The sequence below is a fragment of the Bidens hawaiensis genome, unplaced genomic scaffold, assembly GCF_021521415.1.
Source record: "Bidens hawaiensis isolate Kalapana, Puna unplaced genomic scaffold, B.hawaiensis_p1.1 tig00001336_1, whole genome shotgun sequence".
Classification (NCBI taxonomy): domain Eukaryota; kingdom Viridiplantae; phylum Streptophyta; class Magnoliopsida; order Asterales; family Asteraceae; genus Bidens; species Bidens hawaiensis.
In genome coordinates, this window is record NW_027491075.1 from 1,028,410 (window position 1) to 1,048,233 (window position 19,824).

Sequence of the window (19,824 nt, forward strand, 5' to 3'; positions counted from 1 at the left end):
CACGTGTCACTAGCTAATTGGCTGAAAGGTCACGTATTGCCCAAGAAAGTATCTTGGCAAGTCTTCTAGAAGGTAATTGGTTATTGACAGCTGTCCCGAAGCATTACCTCGTAGTTATTTACGCGGAAGGATATTCTTTCTTGCGGATGACTTCTGAGGGTGCTGTGATGCTTCCGCATGTGCTATGAGGGTGTTTTTCTTCCTCAAATGATTATGCGGATGGTTTATATGCCCCGCGGGTGCCTTATGAGGGACTTCTGATTGACCCGCGGGTATTTGGGTCCTTTTGGTACCCTACCTCTATAAACCTAAACATGCCAACTTGTGTGGGTGATATGGAGCAGCCGGCTTTACAGATTTGAGAGTTAGGTTTTGACAGTTTGAACTTTAGTACTTTTTTCTAGAATCAGTTTGAACTTTAGTACTTTTTTCTAGAATCATTAGTCTGTATTGAGATCTATAAAATGATTCATGATTATAATACAATTACATATCCCAAAATTGGAGAAAAAAAAACATAAAAATAACAAAGCTTAAAAGAGTAGTTTGTTTTACAGTTTACACAACCTCCTAAATCGTTTCATAAGACAATAAGCATTAAACACATTTATATAAAACTCCAAAACATGCTTGTCACCCGACCCGACCCGACCAACTCGTACAAAAAAAAAGATGCTATCTTAACCCAAAAACCACTTTAATCCAAAGCTTGAACACATCAACCATCAAGACTTTTAATCTTCTTTGCAGAATCGATTATGCTCGTGTAAATCTCAGGATGTTTAACATTTAAAAGTTTCTGCAGTTGATTGTAACGCTCGGGCAAAGTACACCCCTCGGATTTAACAGCAAATATAATTTCATTAACATCCTCTTCAAGCTGAAGGGAGAAAAGTTTGCCAAACACCTGAAACCAAACATGGTCCACGTTAAGAGCAGGTAAAGTCGGGCCGTTTGACCCTAAAAACTATTTATTTGTGCAAGATTTCTTTGTAGACAAGTGTGTTATAAATTATAATATGATTACCCCTTTCATTCTTGATATAACCCTTTCATTTATAACTGCCGACCGAGATACCAAATTAATAACAAAAAGACCTTCATCCAATAACGAATCTTTAACTGTTTTGAGAAAAGACTCTTCAACGAAGTCTGGAGCGGGACATGCCATTCCCTAGCTGCAACAACAGTTGAAAAATAACTTCAAAACACGCTTATAATTATTAATCAAATATTTTATTCATACTTGTAAAGTATATAATAACCTCGAGTCTGCTGAGTCCACGTCTACTATGAGTATGTCCACTCGGTCAATGTCTCCAACAAAACTTGATTCCATCAGTGACGTGTACCTGATATGTTTTAAGTTTTTAACAAGTAATTCAAAGTTGATTGTTGTTTATTTACAGCTGTAAATAACTTAAAGTTGATTGGGGGATTATGGATTACCTTTAGGCGTTCATCTTCTGTGAAACCAAAATGGTCTCTAGCGATTTTAAGCTGTGTGTTTCCTTTCTTGTGACAGTTAAGTTAGTTGAAAACTTAAAATTACCTCAACTAGTAGAAATGGGATCCATCTATGGAGAAACATAGGAAGTAGCCCAGCACCTAAACCAATTACAACCGCCCTAACCTGGAAAGCAGATTAATTTTATTTATACTATTCGACAATATCATCACAAAAATAGTCTATAAAGTTGAATAAAGCAATTTAGGAGTTTGTATACGTTAAATGTAGACATTGGGTGACTTCCAACCCGGTTGACTCATTTGACCCGCTCAAAGGTTTGTATTTGGCCCATGCTGACCGGGTTGGGTGACTACCATGTTGACCCATTTACAAGTCGAATTTGCCCCTCTAGGCTCGTAAACAACTTCCGAGTGTTTTACAAGTTTGCTTCAAAATTTACAGCACGACCAAGAAAAACAGAGTAGAGAGGGGTGCATGAAACCATAATAACTGAGTACGACATAACCAAATCGAACCCAACCCAAGACCCGGGTTGGTTTATGTAAAACCAAATTTTCGGTTCGGTTTCGCATGTATTAAAAACCGAACCCCGACACAAAAGAAAAAATATAAAAAAAAATCGACTGTTCTTATTGAATTTATGATTTTTAAACTTAATTGTTAAGTAATTTATAAATTTTAACACATGTCGTAACCCAAAAATGTTAGGCTCAAATATTTAATTATCAATTAGTCATTAATTAGCAAGAATTTTTTTTGCCCAAATTCATTATTTTGAGCCATTTATTTCGGTATGAAAATTTCAAACCCAGATAGCAAAACTGAAAAAAACGAAACCGATCCCATTGTGAAAACCAAAAAATGAACGGTTTCCAAAATCCCAAAACCAAACTTTAGGTTTTTGGTTGCGGTATGAGCCCAAAACCAGCAACCAACCCATAAACACTAAGAGCATGAAGAACCTATATAAGTAGCTAGCAACAAAAATAAAAGATAAAGAAAACTACATGCATAGGAAGTAACATAAAATGGAAAATTTTATCAATAACAGTAAATGCAAAAAATTCTTACTGTCTTTCCGGATGACGCCATATTTTCCAGGTATGAAGAGATCAGCATAAATCCAGATATTATGCCAGAATGATAAGAACTTGCTATATAACCATGATCAACACTCAGATCATTGCTTGCACCTACTATCGACAACTGAGACTCGTTTCTTTTATTGCTTCCTTTTTTCTTTGATTTTGACAAAGAATTAGATTTCTTATTTCCATTCTCAGTTTCTCCAACTTTGTTTTGAGATCCTTCACTTGTTAGTAAACCTTCAGACTGCACCAGACCTTCTGATCTCTCAAAAGTTAGCCGGCGAAATACAAGGTCTTTGGAGAATGATAGTTGACCAAGTAGACCTTCAACTTTTTCATACACCACATCATCAACAATAATTTGACCAGTCAACTCAGATGTGACCTATTAAAAAAACCAAACTTTATGACTCATAGCACAAGAAAAGATTAAAAAAATCATCTTGAAGCAGATTAACGCTCTATAAATTAAAATAAATTATTTACAAATGATCCAAAACCTCATGAACAACTTTCCTCTCCTTGATCCCATCACTTGCTGCCATAAATCTATTCAAGATTTCAGCATTAGTAGGTATCTTTTAAAAGAAAAGGTAAAAGAAATATATGGTACCAAAACAACGTACGGAATTTGAGCAGCATCCTCAATTTTAGCGGGTGCTAGTTGTTTCACAAGAGGAGATAGATCCTTCTAAGAAAAGAGAAAAAGGAAAAACAGTTCAGTAAGTTAATGGTCATAAATATTGGATAGACATATGACATAATAATAATAACATAAAAACTTGCCTGTATATCCTCACTGCTGGTGCCAGTATGGCTACCATCTAAGAAAACCTAAAATTAAGGCATAATAATTAATTTTGATGCTATATATTAGAAGGGTTTTATAAATAAAAAACGACGGTGATTGCAGTTTCAAAATCACTACCATTATCAGCCGAGCTGACTTTGAACTCTCAACAATCATCCATTGTCCTTCTTCTGAAGAGAAGAGCCATTCATGAGCCCAAGTCTGAAATCTATGATATAGTTACACATTTGATAATAAAATCTACCCGACTTTTACAATATGTACACACCCATAACTATATATACATAGGGAGAGCCAATGTTTATTACAAAACACTATAGTATTGAGAGAACAAATTTAACAATCCTAAATCGTTTAATTTTTTAAAAAATGGTTCATATTTTTTGAAACTTTCACTTATTACAGAAAAAATGTCTATGATATGTAAATAAAGTAATTTGTTCATATGTTTTTTAAAACGTTCACCTACACATATGTAGGTTATGTGTAGGAAATAAAACGTACACATGATTTGCACATGCTGAGGTTCTACAAATAAACGAACTTTGTTTATATTTTCTATAAAAGTATTAGATAAGGGGTAAAAAATATATAGAGAGGGAGAAAAGATGCAATACAATAATTGCTTAACGTACAAGAATATAAGAATACTTATATTTCATGAAATCGATCCATGAAATCACATCACAAGATCTGGAAATCGTCAATATATATCCAATTAATCATTGGTTCACCGAAATAAACAGTTTTGGATCGATCATTTTTTTACTTTTATTCACGAAACTGTTTTTGAGCGTTTTAGTATTTTTGCCTTTGAGCGTCTCGCGTACCTATCGTTCGTTAAGGCATTACTGTACAGTATCTCGACCCTATATATATATATATTGCAGTTCAACCATAATTTTGTTTATATTTTCTTTTAGAATACTATAAAAGATAAATTAACATTGTGTTTCAGCTATTTTTATATTTTAAAAACTGAAAATGAAATGATTTATTTTGTTTTTTCCTGATCTCACAAAAAACTGTGTTCTGCCTAGGACCTTCTCTTATATGTATGTGTAATTGTGTATATATACACATACATGTATACATATGTGTATGTTTTCCTTGAGATGTACAAAGTGTAAGCAAGTACAATAAAAGACTAACCTTGGGTACAAGAAAAACTTCACAATAATATGCAAACTCGTCTGAGTCTTGCTTAGCATCAAGAAGTACAGATTTGTAGCAGAAACGAGACTGCCCAGGCCCACCTAAAGTGAGTTGCACACGAAGACCCGGTTTAAGCTTTGATAGATCCCCTTTGACTCCTATTGTTAGGTCTTCAAGTGAGTACAGTATACCGTCACCATTAGACCAATTTGTTCTGATTTTGTTCTCGGTTTCAAGTGCTTCAATAAGCCCACGAGCCTATATGTATACACAACAATATCACATTATTACATGCAAAACGGTTGCAATAATATCAAGACTAATATGCTTTAGTGAATCCTTGTACCTGATCACTGCTACCAAGTATGTCATGATGAAAAGAAGTCGATATTGTTTGCAGTGTGGTGGGACTTGTTTTCTCAGCAACCACCAAAAAGGTTCTTAGACTTGATTTAGAACTTTTAGATGGTTTTTGAGGCAACACATGAATATCGATTTTCCATCCGTAACGAAACTTGGGGAAAAACATGCCTGAAAAAAGACATAAAAGAATGCATGATTGTGAATCATAATAATATAAAACAGGAAAAGGGGAATGTAAGTGATTTGAAACCTAAAACATGAGACAAATAAACTTGCCAGCTTCTTCTCTCTTCACCTGCCAATAATCATTCAAATATTATCAAAACAGCAGGTGTTTGTGTAAACTCTTCCGACAGCCAACCAGGAACAAGTATCTGAGCATCTTCTTCAGTCTGAATTTGAGTGTTGTTTCTTTTGCTTCGACATTATTGATTGTTGTCTGTTGACCGACCTTAGGATTTTATATGCAATGGTTATGTTATTAACAGATCCCTTTATTTATCATTTATGCCGCTTGCTGACTCTTATTTATTTGTCAGCCACCCGGAATTGGTTTGGTTGTTCGTGGGTTCGGGTTTTGTTTTCTTTTTTAGGTTTATTCGTCTTTAAAATAAATTTATGTTTTGGATGAGAAAATGTGTGATTGCAAAGATAGATTTTTAGGTTTAAATAGATTAATTTAATTAAATTTATTATTATTATGAACAAACGGTTATATGACCGATGAGCTTAACCATGACTCCTCCATTCCCACATCACCCATTCTTCATTTTTTTTTACTGTTATTCTGTCTATCACAACTCACGAGTTTCTAATATAAAAAACCTAAAAAACTACGAGTGACATTTTCTTTACTATTAAACTTTCTGAAAATTTGTACAAATTTTGAAAAATTCAATAAACATATTAGGAGTTCGATTAATCACTTAGATAAAACACACACATGCATATTAAAGTTATTGACATATTAAAACACACATATGCATATTGCATACTAGGTTAGAACTCGTGCTCCATACAGACAAAAAAATATAATAAAAAATTATTATATGTAATACGTAAATTCAATTATTTTATATAATAACTTTTATTTATAACTTTTTTTAAAGTTTTTATATATTATGCACTATAATTTTAAGTTGAAAACCAAATCTTGGTGTTTGATTTCTATAAAATAAAACATTCATACCGATATTGTTATATTAAATATTGTGTATATAAAAATGATATTTGTAACAAAATGTGTCACGGATTTAAAAACTAAATTTACAAAAAACTAAGGTTTTGTTGTAAAAGAAAAATACATAAAAATATATTATATTTTAAAATAAAAAAATGAAATGACGAATAATCTTAAATGGTTGTGTTAAAAATATATGAGAAGACAATGTGATATCGTGAATTATGGAAATCTTAACAGTTAAATATAATTTGGTTTTACACTTGAAAAGAAATCACATTTGTATATGTTAAGTCAAGAAATTAAACACAATTACCATTTTAGTAGAGTTCGTAAGCACATTTGGTTTGAAACATAAGATTTTAGGTTCGAAACTCGTAGCATAGAATAATTTATATTTCATAAATCCTTATGGGTCATGGGTTATAATAGGAAAACAGGTCATGAGTCATAATATAATAGGAAATAATGACATAATATCTACTTGCATCCTATGTGAAATGCTTAGTTAAATATCATGTTGACAAAATTGTGTTGTTTTAAGGAAAATTGGATTATAAAAATCCAAAATATTAACTATTGACTAATATTAATCCCAACTAACAATGTAACCATTAATAATCCCAACTTTTAACTTTGTTACCACTAGCAATCCCGCACTAACAAAATGTTAACTCCGTTTGTTTTTAATTACATTAGGGTCCTTGTAGTTTACAAATATGATAAGATAGACAAGTGAATATTGAACTTTTAACGAGAGTACTCAATCCTTATGTATTTCCGGTGACCGCGATCAGCGGTTGCCACCACCACCGATTACCAGCCGTCTGAATCACTGTGCACCACCATTCCGTCTAAACCACTTTGTACCACCATCTTCCTTTTCTAATTTCTTTCTCTTTTGAACCAATGCATGCGTACCACCCCCATTGACTCATGGCTGTTAGTAACCATGATATTACAACATAATAATCACACAAATAACATAAGATTGGGTTAACAGAACAAAGTACATAGATTAATTAATCATTATATAATCCATAAAAAAGCTTATCATAAGTAACATAAACGAATAAAACTTGATGGTTAACAAGACATTTCTTCAACACATTTAACGCATCAGTGCATTGTTCTTCCTGTTGCAACGATTTTTGCCCGACCACCTATAATCTCCATGGGGAAGTAATGATTCCCGTTACGTGTTATAAAACCAATGATTCCGGCTGAAGAAACACGTTAGATCCGATGAGTCAGGATACGAATAACACTAATACGATATAAGCCTAGCTTCCCAAAGTCCAGTGACGTTTCATCTTCAACGGGATTAGTATGAATCGCCATTTTACAGATCTGAAAAGCCGTTTCATCGATTGGGGGTGGTTCATGAAAAAGAAAGAAAACAAATATGGCGGTGGGGCCGGTGATGGTTGCAGCACTGGAAATACAAAGTAAGGGGCTGTTTGTTTTTCCTCAAAAGCTCTTCCAGACCATTTCTGTCTGCGGCACGCAGACCACGTGCAGATGTTGTAGTTTGCAGTGTGTTTGTTTTTCCGAAGACATTTCATTAGAAAACCTCTTCGCGTCCTCTTCTCCCATAAGTGTTGTTCATGCTATTTCTAACCTTTTCTCAACTTTTATTTCCCTTAGCTCTCTCAAACCTAAAACCTATACGTCTTCTTCTTCAACCCTCAAATCCCGTCAGCCCCTGCCCACCTCCGATTCAGCCGCCACCACCTTGCTCCACCTCGCCGCCGCTCCTCGGACCCCTTCCTCCTGCACTTCCGTCCATCCACCGCTGCTCCGCCCTGTCTACACAACCCCGCCTCCCACGCTGTTCCTTGCCTCATATTATTCGGCGACGCCACTGCCTCATATTATTCGGCGGCGTCACTGCTGTTGGCGGTGGACCTTCGTCTCTGGTCCCTGGAATCGGTAACCATCCATCCATCCATCCTTCATTGATTGATTGTTTACTTGAGTTTGTATAATTGTACCCAATTGATTGATTAGGTTAAATGTTTCAATTTTAGGGTTAGATGGTGTCACAAACTCAGTTCATGTGTATTATGTTCTCACCAGAAAATGGACCACAAATTTGTTTATATATTTGGTTTTTTTAAGAAATTTTAGTAGGTTTGATTTGTTTATGTTTAGGTTTTGTTGTTGATTAATATTAATTTAGGTTTTGGTTGTTGATTAATGTCAATTGTGGTTTTGTTTGATTTGTTAAGAATTTTAATAGGTTTGATTACCATTAGTTTGTTCGGTTCGGTTTGTTTATGATTATTTGTTTATATCATTCAGAAATAATTTTTAACAGTCTGCAGACGTTAAAAAACAAACAGTTTTTTTCTTGCATATTGCAGAGGTTTGGTCCACCTCTTCTGCCACAGATCCCTGCAGATGTGGTTCGCAGACTGCAGACATTTTACCTCTTAGAAAACAAACAGCACCTAAGTAATTGACTACAGTTAAAGGGGTTTTTGACTTTTTGTATCAAATTTGTGAAGTGTGTAAAGTAGATGGACCGTTTGTGTAATTAACAGTAAACGGAGTTAATATTCTGTTAGTGTGAGATTTTGTTATCGGTAACAAAATTGAAAGATGGGATTGACACAGGTTACATTGTTAGTTGGAATTATTATTGGTCAATGGTTGATAGTTTGGATTAGTTAGATTAATCACTTAGATAAAACACACATGCATATATGTTACAAAAAAAGGTGCTGCTAAACGTATCACATCCCCTGCATTTTTACTAAACAAGCCCCCTCCCTCAGGTTTTGCATTAATACGATTTAAACATTTTTGTTTTTCCTTTACCATTTTGTTATCTTTTATCATCATTTTTATTTTAATTTTTTTTATTTTTTAAAGAGTTTTTCTTGGAGTGTTTTAATACAGTTTTTTAAAAAGTGTTTTTTTACTTTAGAGTATGTTTTTTAATAATTTTTAGAGATAGCTTACATTTTTTTAAAAAAAAAATCGCATTGTTTTAAATCAATAAAAGAGATTAAACAACATCGACTTGAACAGCGAGTTGGTTCTTTATAACGTGACAATAATCTTATACGCCCGAACCTAACAAAATATATTCAAAGGAATTTTTTTGTTGGACGGGAGATAATAATAAGATAAAAATATAAAAATTATTTTATTGCTTTTATAAAGAGATTATATAATTATTTCTTTAAATATATAATAAATATTATTATTACTGTGATAAAGAATAATAAACACAAAGAGAGAGAAAATAATAAAAAAAATTCTTTACAAAAATAATCAAATAAAATTCTGATAAGTTTTACAAAAAATATTAGAGAGTAGTAATATGTCAAATAAAATTGCTAAAGAAATTGAAATTATAGGAGAGGGGGTACGACAAGTACACGAGTGGGGTACGTTTAGCCTGACCCTACAAAAAACTATAGATTTGTAAACTTACATACAAATATTGAAGTTATTGACATATTGGATTCTACAAACAACGTTTTAAAAAGTCAAGATTTGTGACTTATAAAAAAATAGCTTTTTAACATTAGTAAAAAACTAAAATAAAAAGAAATTTTTTGATTGCTAAACATTTTTTTTTTATTTATTAGCTTTTTAAATAAACCAATAAATCTATAAGTTGTTTTCAATATCAATCTTAAACATCCCCAAATAATATATACTTTTGCAATGATATGTGAGAAATCTCCATATCTTGACAATGTATTATAAATGTTTTCAATCAACATCCAATTTTAACTTTATGATATTTTTATATACTTTTAAGGATCTAATAAAAATTATATAAATACAACAATTATATTGATTATATAAATATATGCTTACCTATACATACGTGGGTAAAACAATTTTTTTTCTTGAAATTCAATAATTGAACACGAAAATAAAACAAAACTTTTATAATCTTCTTCAAGTGTTTTATATATTGGTATATAAAGCCGTTTATTTGATTCAACTATTATTGTTGCTATTATTATAACATGTGAAGAGATTTATATGATAAGTGATTTAAGTGCGATAAATCAATATTGATCATTAATTATATATTGATTATATGTAATCAATGGTTTATGTTTGAAATGGTAAACTTGTAATTAGTAATATTGAAATGTCAAAGGCAATTATGGTATTGAATATTGATGCTACTTGACACAGTTTTACTTCCTCACCACAATTTAACAGTCCGTTTCATTATAAGTGTTCAAGCTTGAAAAACACAAAGTTTAAAGTGGATTGAATGATTAGTTTTTTTTTCTTACAAAATGACAATAATATTCTTGAAAAGTGGGTCCATCAAAATTGTTTATTAATATTAGTTGTGTGTGTTTAATAGTAAACTTAAAAAATGACTAATAAATTTTGAAAATAAACATTTGTAATGAGACAAATAAAAAAGGAAATATGGACACTTATAATGTGACGAAGGTAGTATATGGGAGCTGCTATTCATACATCCGCACTAATTTTAGAGAGGGTGTATGAAAAAGAGAAATTGTACATAAAAAGGGTGTATGAATAGCAATAGGGGTGTGTAAATAACAATGCTGAGTATATAAAAGGTACAACTTGGGTGGGCCTACAAAAAAATTTGCACGCAAAGATTACAATATTTTTTTATATTTACCTTTTTGTTTTGTTGTTGACTTTAAATTTGCACACAAAGACAACAATAATTTTGTGTATTTTACTTGAATGACCCACCCCGAATGAGTACTAAAAAAATGATAAACACAGGCTATGAACTTTAGGAAAAATGTCAAATCTATCCACAAGATAATAATAAATAAATAAATAAAAACGAATAAATCATAGTGGATGTGAAGAGGTAGGTCCCAGCAGAGCCCAATTGGACCCGCAAGACTCACCTTGAAGAGGGACGTCTGCGCAAGGACCAACTGCTTCCGCAGGACCCACCATGCCCAGAGATGAAGACCTTACGCGCAGTACGCCAGCTGTTCCCGCAGGGAAAGCCTCCCAATGGTGAAGTACCCTGCTTGTTCCCGCAGCTGCGGATACAAGCCATCAGGGAAGGCTACCCGCACTAATAGCAAGGCTACACGCACAAGGCACTAACTCTTGATACTTCAGTAATGTCACCTGAAGGAATGAGCAAGGCGGGAATACTCCCGCCCAAATGAGCCAGTCCGTATGCTTCTGGAAGATCTTTTGTACGATACCTGCCAAGTATGGGCAAAATAGACGATCTGACCAAAATAGCCCATGAACCAATCACAGGGTGACAGCTCACCGACAACAGTACGAGGAGGAGCACCCTCTAGTACTGTTTGTCACTATTAGCCGCTGCCTACTCACCAACCCTCACTGTGGGACGTGCGTAGCCTACAGTTGGTGGAACAGTGCATAGCCGGCAGTAAAGGAACAGTATACAACCGGCCTTGTCACTATCGGCCGCAGCCTATCCACCAACCAGCATGGCTTGTGCGTAGCCCACTGTTGGTAGAACAGGAATACTATTCAGCCGGCTGTACCTTCTTGGAAACCTACCTTCGGCTATAAATACTCCAACACCTTGGAATGGTAAGGACATTATCTGATATCTCATTATCTTATCTTCTCTAGCAATCTCTTAATATACACTTATATTCAGAGCAATCTGGTCTGATTCTCACACCGGAGGGTGGTCACAAGGAGGAACCCCCCCTTCTCAGTGACGAGCTTACGGTGTCTGTTTTGCAGGTCACCTGAAGAACAACTTTCTTTGCTGGACCTCATCCTCGTGGGAAACATCTATTTAACCCCCCAGATTATCCGTAATCTGCCCGGGGTCAATTAGTGTTTCTTCATTGGCGCCATCCGTGCATAAAAGCTAGAACTAATTCTTAGTTTTTTCAAAATTTCTGAAGAAATGGTTAACGTTACTCCGGTCCCAAGGCCAGTAAGTGACCAAGAAACCCCGGTAACCACAACCCCAGCAACTGGGGGGAACACCGGCGGTTATACAAATTTTACGAACACTACCCCGGTTACTCAAGCCGGGACAAGTGCAGTAAACAATATTTCACTGGGGTTCACTGATGCCCAGTTGGAGAAACGGGCGAGGCTCCCTCGCCAAACACTCGATCAAGTTAAGGCGTGGGCCGAAGCACGTCAGAAAGAGTTCCAAGCTGAGTTGGATGAACGATTGCGTTCACTTCAACAGGCTGACGAATTCGGCAATACTCGCCAACATCTCAACATGAACAGTGAGTGTGAGTACTCGGACGATGAGCGGGAAGAATCCGATACCGACGCAAACCCTCGCCATAAGGCAAAAGGGAAGCGTAAGGAAACGGACTTCCAACCGACAAGGAATTTTGGAGAAACCTTTAAACCAACGAACGCGGGGAGAAACCCACGTGACTTCTCCAAAACATTTAGACCAACTGCTGCAAATGCAGGAAAGTCCAAGTTTGCAAGGGACATTGCGGAAGCAATCGCCCTGAGAAGTGCCAAACAAATGTCCAACATCGGCACTTATGATGGTCTATCCGACCCAGACGATCACTTGAACAGATTCATTGCGGGGGCAACCGTCAGCAACTGGACGGAACCCACGTGGTGTTATATGTTCCAGATGACACTGGTTGGAGCGGCCAGGGCATGGTTCGATCGTTTACCGGTCCACCACATCTATGATTGGGCGGACTTTCAGAACAAGTTCAGCCAACACTTCAGCCAACAGAAGAAATATACTGAAGAACAGTGGACGATCCTCAACTGCGTTAGAGAGGAAGATGAATCTTTACTAGACTTCATCACTCGCTTCAACTCCAAAAAGCTGAGTCTGGGCAACATAAGTGAAGATCTTGTTCGCGCCGCTTTCATCCAGGGCGCCGAATACCCAGAGCTTATCCGCACGTTGACGGGTAAGGACGGCATGCCATCCACATGGGATGCCATCATGACGGCGGCCAAGCGCTTTGCCGAGACAGAGAAGCAACTGGGTAGGGATCTTCCCCAGAGTACTCACCTCTACACGCAGAGGACCAGAGAAAACAATGTTCGGATCGCCCGGCAGAACAAAAAGAGGAAGCTAGGTATTTGGCAGTCAATGGTAAACTTTGACACCTCATCCAGCTCTCGCCCTCTTGTTGGCGGAAGGGATAACACACACCCTTCAAGCCGAAAACACCGGTGGACGCCACTCACCAAAAGCGTCACGGAGATATTTGCCACCGAAAAACTACCATGGCCAAAAGCTCCAATGATCCGGCAGCGACCTAATGTGGATCAAAGCAAAACCTGTGACTTCCACGGGACAAAGGGTCATAGTACAGAGGAGTGTACATCCTTGAAGGATATTGTTGAAACATTCGTCAAGGATGGAAGACTTGCACACCTTGTGGCATCAATCAAGAAGGGAGGAAGGAATGATAACCGGTACAGAGGCAACGGACGAAAGCCCGTTGACATCAGCATCAACATGGTTCATGGCAACATCAGAGGAAGAAAAAGGCGAACGACAAAACCATGCGCGTGGAAGGAAGCTGAGGTGCGCTTCCCGCGAGTGCCAGGAGGACCCAGCAAAGAAGGCCCTATCGTCATCAAAAGCCAGCTGGGGCACTACATCACTTCCCGCACTCTTGCTGACAACGGCGCCTCGTCAACGGTGATGTACAGGCAGTTCTTCGACAAGCTAGATGACGAAGACAAGGAACGCTTGGAAACGGTCTACGCCTCGATGGAAGGGTTCGACGGCAGCACAAACACCCCCTGGGTATCCTATCTTTCCCCGTCACTCTTACAGACGGGAAACACTCCCGCACAGAAGAGGTGGACTTTGTCGTGATGAGGAAGCCACACCACACATACGACATTCTCTTCGGGAGAGACGGGATGGCAAGATTCAACGCCGTGGTATCTTCAGTCCACGGCATGATGGGATGGCCAACAGCTGAGGGTGTAGCGATGATCACCGGCATTCCCCAGGTATGCATCGCATCTGTCTCATCTAAACCCAAACCAAAGATGGCTAAACCAACCATCACCGAACCGGAAAGATGGGCCTTCAATGGCAAATACCCTGACCAGGCCGTTACCATTGGCCCAACAGTCGTTGATCCCACGCGCACCTTACTCAAACGCTTACTACAGAAAAACGTTGACATCTTCGCGTGGACACCAGCTGACATGACTGGCGTACCCCGAAGTAAGGCAGAGCATAAGCTCAAGTGCGACCCAGCTGTTACGCCAGTCGTACAAAAGCGCAGAGTAATGGGGCCAGAACAAACTAACGCGTGTAGAACCCAAGTCAAGGAACTCCTTGACGCAGGCATCGTACGCGTTAGCAGATATCAAACATGGGTTGCAAATCCCGTTATGGTACCGAAGAATAACAAACAATGGCGCATGTGCATAGATTTCAAGGACTTAAACAAAGCATGCCCCAAAGATTGTTATCCGTTACCCGAAATTGATTTTAAGGTGGATTCGTTAGCACCGTTTCGCCTTAAATGCTTCCTGGATGCGTATAAGGGGTACCATCAAATCCACATGGCCGTTGATGATCAGGACAAAACCGCTTTTCGGACGCCCGATGGCACATTTTGTTACCAAATGATGCCATTTGGACTTAAGAATGCCGGGTCCACATACCAACGCCTGATGGACAACCAGTTTCAGGCCCAAATTGGGAGGAACTTGGAAGTCTACATGGATGACTTGGTCATCAAAAGCCCTGACGCAGAAGCGATGTTGAAAGACATCGAAGAAACTTTCAACACGCTCAGGAAGATAAACATGAAGCTAAACCCGAGCAAGTGTTCCTTTGAGATGGAAGAAGGGAAGTTCTTGGGGGTCATCGTCACTAAAGATGGCTTCAGAGCGAACCCTGAAAAGGTCGAAGCCATTATCAAAATGGAATCACCTACTACCATCAAACAGGCTCAGACACTGAATGGACAACTAGTCGCACTTAATCGCTTTTTGGCAAACCACGCGGATAAGTCGTTTCCTTTCGTGTCAACATTGAGAAACTGTTTAAAGAAAAAGCACTTCCGCTGGACACCAGAAGCGGAAGCAGCTTTTCAGGAGATTCGGTCACGCTTGATCGAACTCCCAACGCTCACAGCACCAGAAGCGGGGGAGGAGTTAATCCTATACCTTTCTGCAACAGATAGAGCAACCGGGGCGGTCCTGCTAGTTGAACGGAAAGGCATCCAGATGCCAATCTATTATGTCAGCCGTATCCTAACAGACGTAGAAACCCGGTACTCTACCCTCGAAAAATTAGTCTTAGCACTTGTACACGCTTCACGCAGGTTAAGACGATATTTCCAGGGTCACCCAATCACCATTCTCACCAACTTCAAACTTGCAAACGTTCTACGCAAACCCGAGTTATCGGGACGCCTAGCCAAATGGGCAATTGAGTTGGGGGAATACGCGATAAAGTATAAGCCAAGACCAGCCATAAAAGGCCAGGTTTTGGCCTACTTTATTGCGGAAGTGCCTGCATCGCGAGAAAAAGAGTGCCAGGAAGAGGCTCAACCCTCTCCAGCACAGGACATCAATGATGTCTGGCGACTCTACACTGATGGAGCAGCCAGTAACGAGGGTTCAGGCGCAGGGTTGAAACTAACCAACCCAGCAGGCCAAGAATACACTTACGCTATTCGACTGGATTTTCCAAGTACGAATAACGAAGCCGAGTATGAAGCATTCTTGGCCGGGCTGAGAATTGCGCGTAAGATGGGAGTGAAATACTTGGAAGCCCACGTGGATTCCATGTTAGTAGCCAACCAAATAAACGGGACGTACACGGCCGTGAACAACACAATGGCCCTGTACCTCGCACAAGCAAAAACCCTTATGCGCGATTTTAACGATTGCAAAGTCATACACGTCAAGCGTAGCGAAAACAAATCTGCGGATGCGTTAAGCAAGCTTGCATCATTAGCCTTCACCCACTTGGGAAAGGACATCCGCATTGAACTCCTCAGGGCACCTTCAGTCCCGCACAAGAAAATTTGTGTCATCCAAACCGGCACAGAAACGTGGATGACACCAATAATAAATTACCTTCCGGCGGGTATACTACCAGAGTCAAAAACACAGGCAAGAAAACTACGCTGTAAAGCACTGAATTATCAACTCATCGATGACATCCTTTACAGACGTAACTTTCTTGGCCCACTCTTAAGATGTGTGGACAACCAAGATGCTAACTACCTCCTAAAGGAAGTACACGAAGGCATCTGTGGAGTACACGTAGGTCCACGCGCTGTTGTAGCTAAGCTAAACAACGCGGGATACTTTTGGCCGGGGATGCATACGGATGCGTTGGCATACATCAGAAAGTGTAGGTCTTGCCAGCTCTACGCACCCAACACGCATCGCCCGAAAAATGAACTTGTTCCACTCACCTCTTCATGGCCATTTCAGAAGTGGGCCATCGATGTGACAGGCCCATTTCCTACAGCAGCATGAAACGTTCAGTTCCTAGTGGTAGCCATCGACTACTTCACCAAGTGGATAGAAGCAAAACCCTTAGCCCAAACAACCGCGAAACATATCAAAAAATTTATTTGGGAATTTATTATTTGTCGTTTTGGACGTCCACAGAATTTGGTGAGCGATAACGGCACCAACTTTGCTGACAAGAAGCTACAAAAGTGACTGGAAGAACTTCAAATCACTCACACCTTTACCTCAGTGGCGCACCCGCAGGGTAATGGTGAGGTAGAAAGAGCAAATAAGAGCATCGTCGAAGGCATAAAGAAAAGACTCTTGGAACACAGATCCGGCTGGGTGGACGAGCTTCCGCACGTCCTTTGGGCAAACAGAACGCTGAAAAAGGCCAGTACGGGAGAAACCCCGTTCAGCCTCACTTATGGCACTGAAGCCATGGTCCCGGTCGAAATTGGTTTACCCTCACCAAGGGTCTTGATTCAGCCAGAAGACAATGATGCGGAAAGACGGTTAGACCTTATGCTAACCGAGGAACGCAGAGACTTAGCCGCAACGCGTGAAGAGAACTACAAGCGGCAAATGCAAAAGTACTACAACACGCGGGTAAAACTCTGCAACTTCAATGTAGGAGACTACATACTGCGTAACAACGAGGCTTCGAACCAACAACGCCCAGGAAAACTGGCCCCGGTCTGGGAAGGGCCATACATTATCAAAGAAGTTCTGAGAAAGGGCGCATACCGGCTCGAAAGGCTCGATGGCACTCCCATCCCAAGAACATGGAATGGAGCTCAATTACGCAAATGTTACATGTAGATCAATTCCAAACTTGTAAAGAAAAGGCCTAGAGCCACTTCTAATGGAAATGATTCTCCTTTCACATTGTGTTGATAGCCTTACCTTTATACTTATGAACTTCCCACACTGATATGCCGGTATTCACCGCATAATTATGGGAAGAAGTAAGTCGTTACGTGTGGAAGGCGGCAAAACCCGCATAAACACATAAAACGGTAAAAAATTTCAAAAGAAAAGATAAGGAAAACCTTCACGCAGGTCAGTTATAGGTAAAGTTTGGTCATCCCACTAAATGAAAGTGACGGTCCTACCCGAACAATCATGATAGAGGAAACTGAACATTAACCTATTAACAACCGCGCGTACAAAGGCTAACTTATTCAAAATACTTAGAAAATTTCTAAGGAAAAGATGAGGAAAACTTCCACGCAGGACAGATATAAGTAAAGTTTAGCCATCCTACTAAGTGAAAGTGACGGTCATACCCGCACAATCACGAAAGAGGAAGCGAAACTTAAACTTATAATCTGCCACGTTAAAAAGTTAACTTATCTAAGTACTAAAGAAATTGCTAAGTTAAATCAAAATATGCGTAAAATAAACAAGGCAAGGAATTAGCAAATAATCTTTATTCCATCGAAATTCAAATATTACAGATTGCTGGGTACATACCCGCATACAAAAGAAGCTATACAAAAATAAAAATCTACTCTAATGGTGGAAAGGGATCTTCAGGATCAAGCTTCAGGACCACTTCCACTTGGACCCGCACCATCAGTAGAGTGTGGCGGTTCAAGGAAAGCTTTAAGGATAGCTAGCCCATCATCAGCAGCAGCAACTTCGTTCACCTTCTCCACCACCGGATGCAGGAAGGCGGCATACTGGTTCACTGCTTGGTCATATAAAGCTTCAGTATCCACATCAAATAAAGGGAAGTTGGAAGGCGGGATGCCTTTCTCAACGAACCCTAGACCAAGCAGGAAGCCGGCCTTTTCCCCATCCTCATGAGAAGCGTTGAGGGCTGCGCTCATGGCATCGTCGTATGATGTGTCCGTGAAGACTCGATGCACAACCTACAAGAAAAAATACAAGTATCAAAACATTTTCTATTTACAAAGAAAAGCGTAAAGATATTATGAAATTACGCATACCTGAGACAACGCTTCTCGAAGAAGCCATTCCTTGGCAACCAGAGCCTCCTGGAGGGCGGCTTGAGCTTGGTTACGGGCGCTTTCGGCTTCACTTTTATTAAGGTTGGCAAGCAACACTTCCTTTGCAGCAGCCTCTTCAACGCCCTTTAGCTTCCGCTCAGTGTGGTCAAGCACGCCCCTCTGGTCCAAGATCTCTTGGAGCTTCTTGGCGTCTTCCATAGCCAAGGCATCATGAGCCTGCTGGAGCCTCTCTAGCTTGGCTTTAAGCTCCTCGTTCTCAATGCGTAGAGGCTCAGCAACAGCTTCAGCCTTGGTGGCCCTCTCAGTTGCGTTCCGTGCAGTTTCCTTGGCCAGCCGAAGCTGTTGGTTAACAGCTTGGGCAGCCTTGGAACGGGCCTCGAGACGGGCCTGAACTTCAACTTCAAGGGCCTTGAAGGCCTTCTCCTTCTCCGCAGCAACGGCGGAGAGCCTCCTATTCTCCTCCCGGACAGCCCGCGCCTGAGCTACTTCTTGGATACGAGCTGCTTTTAACTTGTCGTTTTCACGACAAAGCAGCTCGACGCGCGGCTGCATCCGGGCCAGGAGAATCCGAAGCTCATTGGTTAGCCTACCCTCCTGGTAGATAGCCATTGCTTCCCCCAACGCACCACTGGGAGCTGCGTGACGAGCCCACTCCACGCACTCCACAGGCGTGCGAAGGGTTGTTCCTCGGCGGATGTTCCATCGTGGAACATACACTTCATTGGAATCCGACACTGCAAAAAACAAAAAGCAGTTAGGAAAAGATGATATAAAAAAAAGCCAAAAGAACCCTACGCACCTGTAGGGTCGACAACAGGCCGATAGCCGCCAAACCCATCACCTGAACCCAAGGGAAATCCATCCAAGAGGTCAGGCAGATGGGAAGGAGGCAGAGGTTGGCGAGAAGCCCCAAGCATACCTGAAGGATCGGCCGTCGTTGCCGATGACGGAGGAGGCATGGTGGAGGCCGCCGCGGTAGTAGAAACCAACGGAGGTGAACTCACCGTAGGTGAACTCACAACCGTGGTCGCCGCTGCGGAGGAGCCCGCAGAAATAGTCACCGCCGGCTCAGTGAAAGATTCAGTAAATATGGCACTGATAGCCGGCGGAGATGTCGTCACAGTTGGAACAGTTGGCTCATCCGGGTGAGCAACTGAACCAACTGAATCAGGCGCAGACGCCTGGGTCATCGCCTCAGGTAGGTTGACCAAACCTACCGTCATGGGTCCGGAGGTGCTCCTCCCCGCTCCACCCTGGAATGCGGTAGCATCCACACCTGCACAAAGAAGATAAGTATAATGATGGAAAGCTATGAAGTTAAAAGTAAAGGAAGTTTGTACTTACGGGTTTTCTTGAGCCTAAAA

At 39.8% G+C, this 19,824-nt stretch overlaps 1 pseudogene across 1 annotated transcript; it reads right to left on the bottom strand.

Moving 5' to 3' along the window:
- Positions 1-698: 698 nt before the first annotated feature.
- LOC143571924 (uncharacterized) lies at positions 699-5,087 on the bottom strand (annotated as a pseudogene). The gene is made up of 12 exons (XR_013142182.1): positions 4,872-5,087; positions 4,523-4,783; positions 3,488-3,571; positions 3,346-3,393; positions 3,186-3,250; positions 3,060-3,108; positions 2,543-2,944; positions 1,543-1,633; positions 1,450-1,511; positions 1,266-1,352; positions 1,028-1,178; positions 699-907 (listed from the first exon to the last, which is right to left on the bottom strand). The product of XR_013142182.1 is annotated as an uncharacterized LOC143571924 (transcript).
- Positions 5,088-19,824: the final 14,737 nt, after the last annotated feature.